The sequence below is a fragment of the Temnothorax nylanderi genome, unplaced genomic scaffold, assembly GCF_030848795.1.
Source record: "Temnothorax nylanderi isolate EJ_2023f unplaced genomic scaffold, tnyl_v1.0 TNYL_tig0015_pilon, whole genome shotgun sequence".
Classification (NCBI taxonomy): Eukaryota; Metazoa; Arthropoda; class Insecta; order Hymenoptera; family Formicidae; genus Temnothorax; species Temnothorax nylanderi.
Window position 1 is genome coordinate 1844670 of NW_027249077.1, and position 12196 is coordinate 1856865.

A 12196-nucleotide genomic window follows, 5' to 3' on the forward strand; every position below is an offset into this window, starting at 1 on the left:
TCACTGCGGTTGCGGCAGAGCTAAAAAGGTTTCTATCCCGACTACCCCTGAATCGTGGCGGCATATAATAAATAATTGGCTTATACGATGCATAAATTTCTACTGGTTACTCTGGGATTTATTATAACGGAGGTCGCTTCCCTCATATTTTTGGGATCGCGTTTAATTCCCGCGTTTTCGAAGAGCACTCGGTCCTGGTCCGAGTAGATTAGCCCCATATCCAACCCCGTGTGTGCTCTAATGCAGAATTATTTCGATGGATTAGAGTAATCCTTGCTTTATGTGATCAGATCCGAGACTTTCCCCGACAAAGCGATCCACTTGCGTTACCGATAGTCGTTCTTGGACGACGAAATTCACAAAGCCAATTAATGCAATTGAAACGTTTATTTTCTCAAATATAATCGATAATACTATTAATGATAATAATGATATCTGGATTTTTATCTCTAAAATTGAAACATTTTTATTTACGAAGATATTAATTTATTCTTTAGTTTTTTAAATGTTAAGTCATTAATTATTGATTATTATCGCAATATATGATGTATTGTAATACCGGATTTATGATTTATCTGAGCACATTAAGATAAATAGACGAAGATGATAAATTACAATGTATAGATGAGATAAAGAAGCACATTGAATTTTGGACATCGCGTTTATCTCCGCGTGCAGCGAGCATTTCGATCTTATTCGTTCTTACGAACAAAGAGTCCGGCAATTGAGGGTTCTACTTCTATAGAAACGCACGGAATCAAACGATTATTGCTTTCTTCTAAACGGCGCAGGTGACTATTCGGATTGGATCGTTTCTCGAGCGCCGAAAGCAAGAAGCCGAATCGTTTATATCGACGCTTAAACTCACAGCCTTTCTCCATTTTCAGTTTTCCGAAGCTCGAAACTTTTAGACTTTCCTTATAGTTGCCATTTTCCATTCAGCCGAGGCATTCATGTTCCTTCCTTCCTTCGGTAATTCTACTTCATCGGGTCTTTTTACGAACGGTTGCCGATACGGAGAACTTCAGCACGAAAATTCCGTGAGAAATACATGGGTTCTCATGCTCGAAGATCAAGAGAGAAACATAGCGCCAGGATCTCTTTTAGCAATCAGGGATTATATTTCGAATTCGGTGATATGGAGCGGCAAATACTTTGTTCAAAATTCCTGCGCACCTATCTTTAGAGTGTCCCGGATCACTGTCGTTTTTTCTTTCAGTTCAGATCCATTGACGAATCTTAGAATCAATCTGGAAAGTTTACCTTGGGATATTGCTTACGGCGGAAAATATGATAGAGCCGTGATAGGAAGACATTTTTCTGATACTATGATTTTATTTAAAATCTTTCGTAATTTGAGGATTTCCGATCGGTCGTCTGAATATGAAGCTGGATGTAAAATAGCACTTTCCTACGTATTTGAAAAATAAATTCGTTTTATTAACTCAAAGAATATGCGTAGCGTACAGAACTAACGGGAACATTTATTATCATAAAATATACTATCAAATGCCTATTTAGATTTATTGATTTGTTTTGAGTTTATAATATTCAGCCGCAATTTTACTTTACCAATCTTCGTTCTTTTCAACGTGAGTTTTGCGAAAACATGCTTCTCCCGTAAACTATAAAGTAGCCAAACGGTAAAACAAAATATAAGAATTTGAAACCAATATCGTGGTGTTTATCGATTTCCCGACTTTTAAAAAAGAAACAACTTTAACTTCGTTGAAAGCGTTTGCCGTCGAAGCGAGACGCATGCAAACTTTCGATACGAAATACGGATATCTAAAAGGTTGAAAGTTTTTTTTCTTCTCAGAATCGGGCACCAAGGGAGGGATTCGCCTTTGCGGAAAGGCGATCCAAGGACGATCGAGAACGTTAACTTCCAAACGATTTGTCAGAGCCGAGCCACAGCGGTCTGGCCCGATTCTCGCTCACACGTCCCCATAAATCCCGGATTTTCATAAGTTTTTCTCCCCCGATCTGCAGTTCCCCCCCCCCCTCGCTTCCCACTACTGCCCCCCTTTTCGTATCGCATCTCTCGAGCGCCTTCGCCGAAATCGATCCGAGATATATCTTTTGCTCGTCTTTCTCCTTTCGTTCTTACTAATGCCGCGGAATCGCGGCTCTCGGGGAAAGAAAGACGGTGCGGGTGAGATTTATCGAAGTTGCGGCTTGTTACGGGGGCTTTAGACTTCCGGCAGCAAAGGGTGGAGGACGGTGCTCCATGCACAGCTCGAGCTGTAGAGCCGAGGCAGCCCGGAGAAGAAGAGAGGTGCTAGCGATTGATTAAGAGGGTCGTTTGTGCCAAGGAAATGCTACTTGAAACGCCACCGCTATCCGAGCCCATTCTCGAGCACGCCCGTTCCGCGCTCTGACTTCCTTCTTCTTGCGGCACCTATCCTCGTTGCGGGACGTTACGGCGAATCACTTCAAGACATTAAAGACAATAGCAGGGTTTCGAAGTTGGTTTCGAAGCTTAACTCGCTGATTATTATAGAAATCAGAAAACTGCGGGTGAAATTTAATTGATAATAAAAGATCCAGGAGAGAGCGAAGAGAAAGAAATTAGAAAGTCAGATTATTGCTGTTCAAACTATTTAATAGAATTGAAACTTTAACTCTTATAATATAATATTTCCTTCATTAAGGACTTTATTTGTATCCGTATTTAAAAGTAAAAATTCTCTACAATTTTTTATACTTCCGACGTCAAGTAAGCGTATCTCGAGTTGCGCTAATTATCTTTTGAACGAATTACGGATCTCGTTCTTGATTATTGAATAACGCAAGGTTTGACAAATAGCGACAATATCTTTGTGGATCAATGCGGGTCAAAGGGTCGAAACCATTCCAACCATTCACAGTATCGATTATTGGGAGCCTTACCCAAAGTACCATTCGGTACTTAAGCGACAGTCTGACAGTGTAATAGGGTTTCCCCAGTAATGCGACAGTATCAATAATCAGACACATTGAAATTAATCCAAGCTGTTTGCTCGGATAACGATAATACGGAAATAAACTATCCTATCCTGCAGAACATTGGCAGAACGTATTTGGAAGTTAAAAGAAATTGGTAATATTACAATAATCGGAATCTTTTATTGCTAGTGTAATATTCGCATAAATAATTTTGCTGTTAAAATTATTTATTAAAGAATGAGACAGCGTGGAAAATTTTATTATGTGTAATTTTAATTATTTCCTTTATAAATATTATTATATATTATTGTTTATCGAGACATTCCACCTGATAACAATCATTAAGAAATTATAAAAAGATTATTAAATTATGTTAAAAGTATATGGCATTCAAAATTGAATGTTTAAAAGAAAAATAATTTTTTTTTTACAAAAACATTAACATAGATATAGACGCTTTTTTTTTACCAAAGCTATCGTAATTTATTTATATATTTAGCATTGCTCTAGAAAATATTGGATATAATTTTGGATAATATTGGAAACTCCGTGAGGTTTTATTTTCGAAGAAAACTTTCAAAGTTCTTTAATTTTACTTTCTCGGTGTTTAAACTCAAAATTCAAAAGTCTCGAAGAAAGACAGTATTAATCAAATTTTCTTTTTATTTGTTGAAATATTTTAAATTGACTAGAGACTATATAAAAAAACGGGATATTTTTAGAACATTTTTAGCAGAATATGTAGTTTTAATGTTAGAAGATTTCCTTTAATTCGGAGGGTAGGTATTTGTAAGCGAGAAATAAAAACGCCACAATTTGTAGTAGATGAATACCTCGAGGATACGCAAAACGATAGAACCGCGGAATCGAGCGATGTTGCGTGCACAAGGACGGGGATAAGAACGCTGAAACGCATGTAATACCGTTGCGGTAATACCGTAAACCGGAAAAGAATGAAACTAGGCGCAATAAAGGAGCCGAGAATACTCGGCGAGCGCGGAGGGGCAATAAGTCTGAAATATGCCAGCGTTTTATTCTCGCCGTACGAATATCCGGCGCGAAGGCAATGGGGAACGAGTGCGGTGACAAAGAGAACTTGAGAAAGGCGAGAGAAAGAGACGGTGGGTTCCGCATTCGGAAAAAAATACCTGCGATGTACACGGCTTACACGGGGGCGAGAGCACGACAGAGCGGACGTATGCACAATTCCCTGGCAACGTGTGCCGTATAAATAGAGACGAGAAAAAGAGAGACCGAGAGACAGAGAGGCGAGGAAAAACACAAGGGCAGGAAAGAGGGAGAGTGAGAAAAATAGAGAAAGGTATGTACGCGCGGTGAAACTCGAAGGTGGAAAACTTTATGGCAAGAGAGCGAAAGAGAGAGAAGGGGGGGAGAGCAATTCTCGTTATAACTTTGGCGCCCCGCGGAAACTTAAACTGCTGCGAGCCGAACATGCAGAACTTTCGGCCGTTTTCCTACTCGGGACAATCCGGATCGCCCATCCCTTTCTACACTTCCTTTGCTTCCACCTCCGGGTTTGCCCCAGGTACGCGCAACGTCGTCATCGTCGTCCTTTTCACGAGGGACTGCTCTTTTAATATTGTCGGAGAGAATGCCTCAGGTAAATCGCGTTCCCATGTCGCTGTGACTTTTGGTGTAAAATGCGTGCGCGATGCACTCTTATATATAATTCGAACTTTGCCCCATGAATTCGAGGACGAGTGGGAGTGAAGTGTAAATCAGAAATTACCGACGTGACCGACGAGGTTTGGCATTTTTTTTAAAAAAACGTCTCATTAAACTTTTCGTATAAATGTAAAAAAAAAAAAAACGTAACATATAACAGTCGCGAGACCATCTAGATTAAAATTTCTCCACGTAGAGAATTTCTTCACGTGCGAAAACGTTATTACTGTTAAGTAAGTTTTTAAACAGTAACGTGTGCTCCCTTATTTTATTTAATCCACACATTTTACATTCGCGACGATGCTGATTCGTCTTTAAGTAGCAGTGGTTTCAAATCTTCTGCATTCACAAAACTTACCGTCGTCGTTGCGACGTTTGAAAACTTCGCGCTCTCCCTTCGAGTCTCTCTTTTCCTTCTTTTTCCCAGGGCGATGTTGCGCACTAAGAAACTCTCTTTTGCCCCAACAGCTTGCGATCTACAACGTTCGCGGAGAATTCGTTTAGCAGCCACGTTGCTTGCTCGCGCGCAGTTCCATTCCTCATGAAATTGCGTCACGTGTCCCGTGGAGTGTTATTGGCCTAAAACGACGATTTTCCCGTTTACCGCGATTGACTGGGCAAATTGTGCGCGAAACTCGTCGTCCGACACTCGTTCAATCTCGGTTCAAATTTCGAGTAGCCTTGTGCTTGAAAATACTGCCGAGTATTTGTCGCGTATAATTACAAACGCTATTTTATTATATTTTATTGGGCCGAAGAAATATAGCAAACTTATTTAAGCTCTGAATAAATTATTTAATTTTTAACGAATGTCTTTATATCTAACATCTGTACTTACATCATTCTTATTTATAGGTAACATCAAACGTCGATTATTTAGAAAACTGACATAAATTTTGCTCTAAATTAGAATTTTTAATATAAAAATATAATTATTGCGATCTCGATGTTTTCGATATTGAAATATGCCTCTAATTGATTTTCAGAATACATTGTTAAAGTATTTATATGCGGATGATCGTGGGAGATCTTGTATTAAATTCTATAATCCTTTACATTTTTTAACGCTTCTTTATTTCTTCTGAAAAACTTTATAGTACGTAAATATTAGAACGCTTAGCATTTTCAAACATGGTTGGTCAAGAAATTAGAGAACTTTGATTACGTAGTAAAATTGATATCAAAATTCATAGTCAGTTTTGAGACAAATAAATATGAAAGTATACATCCCAAATTAATATAAGAAATGTGTTACATATATCGGAAATATTTATCAAGTAAAGCCATTGTGTATCACCGTGGCAGTCTCAGCGCATTCAATTCACATCATTGCGCTTGTAGATTTGGCGTTTGCAGCAGGGAATAAGTGTGAATAACCCCAGTCGCAATGATTTATGATGCGCGATGAATATTTATTGATAAATGATCGTGCGCGCGCGTTTTGTACCGGATCTATTTGATATTTCGTTGTGACGAGACGGCCGGATCGTGGGATGACAGCTGGGGCCTTTTAGGGCGGAATGCAGCGCACGGTGAAATTGTTGTGATATCCGGCTACGTGGCGCACGGTGATCCCCGTCGCGGACGAAACTACGTAAATTATGAATGCTGTTTGACTGCATGCCAGCTACACCCCATAACCGGCAACTGCCATGACCCCGGGCTTTGCACGTGTCTGGTATACGTATAGAGGCCACGGCGCGGCGCATAGAGCGGGAGGCTGTGGAAGCGCACGTGCGCGGAACTGCAAACAGGCGGAATAAATTCTCGCAGCGTCATACACACCGCTGCGAACATGACCGGCTCAGGAGCGACACGTTTCCTTCAAGGCGGACACGTTTGTATGAACTTGAATTTTTATGAGAGGGATAATCATGAGCAATCTAGTCTTGACTTATGCTACGAAGCGCGCTATTTCACATAGATTGGCCGGATTGGCGCGGAATTTCCTCAATATTCCGTTGAACGGGCAACGACAGCAAACGTCGCGGATGTTATCGCAGAGACGCATCGGAGGTCCCGTCTCTCGTTTCCCGTATACGAGAATTTGCGCCGCGACTTCTCAACAGTACGAGTTCTGTATATTTTCCCTGGGTATGAAGTCGAAATACGGGAAAGCACCGTGGCGGCCGAAAAATAACAAGGATGATACGATGAGTTAGGTAAACCAAATGTTTATCCGCGATACGGCTACATCCAGTGCCGAACGAACGAATGAACGAACGAACGAGCGAACGAGCGAATCGATTTCGCCCACATAGCCGACGGCAAGCCGCGTCGAAAATAATAAAAGGACCAACAGTGCTTGCAATTTATACCCCCCGGTAGGGCCGGCGTGCATGTCTCACGGTAGTGCATTCCGGTCGATCCCCCGGCCAGTGTGTTTCCGACCGAGAGATAAAGGCGTCGCGTTGGCTTACAACCCGCCCGTATATATTCAGGGCGCGCTTTTAGCACCGATCGTGCCCACGGTCACTAACTAAAAAGGGATCAAAGGGCAGAGAGCGCGGCCGCCTCGACGTGTCGGACGCGTGTTTTTGCCGCCGCGATTACTTTTTTACAATGGCGTTTTTCATCGTGACTCGACATGCCGTACCTACGCCCGTCCGATTTTCGAGATTCGGTGACGCGATTCGCGAAAAACCCGCCATCCCGAAATCCGAATTTCTTCGAAAGAGTTGTATTTCCCGAAATTTTTTATCAAACGCGCGACATATTTTACAAGGCGTATTTGACTATACTATAGAATATAAAACGTCGATTTCTTATAAACGGAATACTTTAGAAAGAATACAGCGAAACATTCTACATGAATACGTGATGTCCTTTTATAATATAGCAGTTCTTCTCATTTGAAAGTATATCATCGTTGCTTTTTCTCATGCAAGAGAGAAGCTGTTATCAGTATTTCTTCATACGTCTCTTATCCTCGCGCGCTTTGTAATTCATATATTTAGTTTATATTTAAATATGTAAATGTGACTCCTCCATAGAGGCGGATCGTTGAAATTCGTGCTAGGCCAACCCAACGGCGGATTATCGCGTTTACTCGTTAGAAGAAAGCGCGATGCTGACAAGAGAAAAGGCAGGATGGGGTTCGGTGCTCAACATAAAGGACAGCCGGGTTGCACGGTGGGAAATTAGTCTGCAAAATTTCCCCCGGAATTACGTCGTAAATTAAAGTTTGTACACGCGAGTGAATCTGCATCCCCCTCTCCTACGTCCGCCCTTTTCTGTCTTCCCTTTTCGCCACCCCGGCGCGATTCGCTGAAACGAATTCTTCCCTCTTCCGAGTTTCGGCCGCGAGATTAATTCGAAAATAACGAGATGCGCGAAAAAGTATCTCCCCTCGTTATCTCGTCAACCGTAACCATCCGTCATTCATTGAAAGACGCATCGACGTGTGATACAATGCACCTATATTCTCTCATAATTATGCCCGAATTTATTTGCATGTCGCATGTACTCAAATATACGTATAGTCATCGTATATGTACAAAATTTTAATCACAATTTTACTTTCGCTTCTATAAGATCTACTATTATCCAATTTTTACATTAGTTTTATTTTGGCAAAATTGAATACAACTAATATTTCCTGTCGAATATACTTATTGAACAATTGTATCAATAATTAAATGGTCAAAATTTCAAAGATTAATAAAAAAATTTTAGATATTTTTTATATAATGGAAGGTAGGAAAATAAATAAAAATAAAATGTAATTATAAATACATAATATATCCTGTTTTTTTTATTAATTTGCAGGTAATTAGTTACATTCTAAATTGGTACATTTATCTGCCGTCAATCATTAGTCATCAGTTATCTGCTAAATCATGAAGACACCCAATTTTTAACTTGCACTTTAATTCTTGTCTTGTCCTCACTTTTTTCCGTTATCTATATTCGAAGTTGCGATTTTGCTTGCCGAACGCATCGGCGGCCGACTTATCGATGTACGGGCACGTATAATCTTCAAACAGATTTAGTTTCTGATCTGCAAGACTTACATAACGGCTTACGTAATGGTTACGGGTTGTCAGTATTAGCGGCAGTAGCGCCGAGTCAATATTGATACGGGCGCACGATGAAACTGGAGACCCCTATCCGTTTGTGCATTCTGGATATTGAATTCTGCAGTCGGATCGTCCAGGATCGCGGTTGCCGCGATTTGGCGCTTGATGACGATCGGCGATCCGAATTGGCAGTTTATATCGCTCTCGGAACGCTCGTTAGGTTCATATTCCGCAGGGGATACCGGCGATCTCGCGATTATCGGATCGATTTGCGCCGAGTCCCTCGATAGCTGTCGCAGAAATTCTCCTGAGCTCGGTAACGGAGGTCGTCGTAGTAATCATACGTTAATTACGTATAATCCATGATCTGCTTAACCCAGCGACAACGATCGATAGCACGAGTGGCAGCGTGCAGTTATCCATATTGGACACAGCAGTCCCAACTAGGTTTATACCTGCTGACACAGTTCTGTAATCTTGCGTTCTTAAACAGTTTTGAGGCTCTTTACGTTCCATAAACGATCTCATTCCTTTTTCTTCCTTTCACGGTGATTAAAAGGTCCGAACGTCGATTTTCATGAAGCCACAAAGCAATTTTTTTTAACAACCTGATAACCGGTGGTCATACCGAACGCCAACGGGTAATCCTTCGAGCCCGCACGCTCTTTTATCTTCAATTTTTCTCGCGATCGCATACTCCGCTGTTGCACCAGCGAAATTTGATTGCCGTCGTTACAGTTCACGTGCACTTTGCGCATACATGAATATTCCGCGCGCCGCTAACAACGGTATTCCACGCTTCGTTGCGGGACGCCACAAAAGAACGGAAACTACCCCCCTACTATATTGATTGTCATGAATAGCGTTCGGCAGAAGTCTCTACTTTGCCGAATAAGTTTGAATAATATGAAGCATAATCGCTATATCGCTAGTACAACTCCGTGGTTAACATTTATGCAAAACTAAGGCGAATAGATATAGGAATCTGAATAAGAGAGAGAGAGAGAGAGATAGAACGATATTTCTACGCTAGAGTGATCATAAATTTTCAAGAAATATGTTTTAATAACTTTTATAATTGTATTAAAAGTTTTACTCTTTTTTAAGAGTAAGAATTTCTTCGAACTTTATGTTACTCTTTGACTTTAATGGTAAACTTTCTAAAATAGGGGTCGCAAATGACTATTTTATAGCTTTCATATATAGATATCTTATTAACAACATAGATTTACGTTACTGCAGAGTGCGCAAGCAAGTGTCGCGTCGAGCCAATTACCAAGATTCCATTGCGTAGATTGTTAGAGGCGACAAGTTCAGCTGCGGAGCAAGCATCGAGCAACGGAGCTCATTGGACAATTACGGCAGCCGACGTGAGAACAAGTTGGGAATCCCGTCTGATTTGAAATCCCGATAAAGAGCGTTGTCGCGGTTTAAATTTGTATTAACCCACGGCCAGGAGATTCTCATGTATCCGCGGAATAAAGCTATCTGCGCGGTATTAAGCCATTAGACCGTAACGAAAGTTGATTAAGTGTACCATGGGTTGCGGACGACCGAGAGATCGGACAAAAAGAATATACCCGGCGGTGAAACGAGACTACCGGGGGTCCGAACGCGACGCTATACGGGAAAAGAGAAGCGGAAGAGCGCCGTGCGAAGCTTTCCCGGGGCACGTCGGCCTAATGAAAATTCACGGGTTCTCCATCGACGCGATAAAGTCCACCGCGTCATTACCATTGCCCTGTAGCTCGTTACGGCGTTTATTTAGCCGCGACTCTTTTCCCGAGATCGGAACGAACGGCGCGCTTACGCACACCAAACGTTTAATCTCGGATTTATTTTAACGAGAGTTTACGATGACGGGGGAAAGTTCACGTAGAGATCGTGCGATGGATATCGGGCTATTGCGCGACGATTTCCTGTGACGAGTACGACGTGTATAATAAGTGAGCTATCTCGTTAGTTATCTTGTCACGGAGAAGAAATTGCTGATTAGCGTTCGCATTTATTTCCTAGCTTATAAGTACTCCCTTTAACATTTTCGATGACATTAATTCGATGACTTATCGTATGATTAAAAGGGATTTGATTATTGTTTTAAGCGAAGGGAGAATTATCGTTGTAGGATTAACAAGAATTACTCTCTCACTCTCAGCAATCACCAAATTCTGGGGACTATGAAATTAATTCGTTCGTTGTTAGGTCGATAAACAAAAGATTATATACGCGCTATTTCACGGTAATAACGAGTCAAAGAACGGCATTGCGCCGCGTGCCGTTGGAATTGCGAAAGAATCGGCAATTCAAATATATCCTTTGATATTTTCGAGAGGATTATTCCAAGTATGTGTCCACAGGCGTGCGTTCTCATACAGGATGCGATATTTGAGCGACACACATATATCCGGGTGGTGGAAGGGGCACGGGGGGAATGAGGGGCAACGATAAATCCGGCTCGCCGAATAAATATTCCGAATCGAGACCCGGCCGAGCGCGCGGAATCCGCATCCGCGCCCGCGCCCGCGCCCGCGCGCGCATGGAATTATTTTCACGCGCGCCAAACCGGACTTTAATTTGCGATAGTGACTGCCACAAGCTCAAAGGGATGCCGAACCTCTCTCTTTCCCTCTTCTACACGACCTGCTCGATTTAATTAATGCTCGTTGCATAGCCGGTGCGGGACCCGCGCTGTACAACGAGACACGCTCATCCTCTCGCGCGAATGATGATTATAGAAAAGACCCTTGAGAGAACGCGCTTGTGAATGTGTGCAGATTTACGTAGATATAATTGAAATTATGCGCGACCGAGAATTACATTTTTATAATAACAATGTAACGCCGTTTAACATATGAAACGTCTCGTCTCATTATCTTTCTGTAAGTTTTTAACCCTCAGACGCGCACGCTGCACTTTTTTTCACGAAAGTCTTGAATTATTTCCAGTTATTTTCCAGAATTGAGTGCGTAAAAACATTATAAGCCTTTTTAATGGTTGAATTTAATAAGAAATGAATAATTTGATTGCTTATTAAGAAATGTCTTCTATAATTTATTCGATATTCTTTTGGCAAGCACGATAAAAGAATTTCTTTGCACTGGAAAATGTACGTTTACATTAATATTATTGATGCAGGGAACTTTTTTTTTAAATTATTGATCTAACAAGTTTTTATTGATATAAACTTATAGGTTATTGATATAAGTTTAGTATAACGCATGCTTGCCAAAATACATTACAAGAGAGTTTCTTTAGTAATTTGATGAATATGGAGATTCGCTGTTATCGTCATTGATATGTTGTTATCAGGAGAATGGGTAGATCACCCCAGACAAATTGGCCACTTAAATCCTCTGAGGACTCACATCCCTTACTATCCATCCTTGCTCCACCGGCTGTCACGATAAAGACTTGATCCATGCGTTCGTACATGTGCGACTCACGTATACTTCAGCCGTCAATTTGACACTGTCCTACGTAAATCTGTGCATATACTTGTCGTATGTACTATAAAATATATATCGAAAAATCTCTCCGGCTTATATATATAAAACAAATTTTGA

The 12196-nt window shown here is 41.1% G+C and overlaps 1 protein-coding gene across 9 annotated transcripts in view; it reads left to right on the forward strand.

Annotated features, from left to right (window-relative positions):
- The window catches only part of LOC139768339 (uncharacterized), a 391369-nt gene that overhangs the window by 223685 nt on the left and 155488 nt on the right, over positions 1-12196 (forward strand). The window lies entirely within an intron of this gene.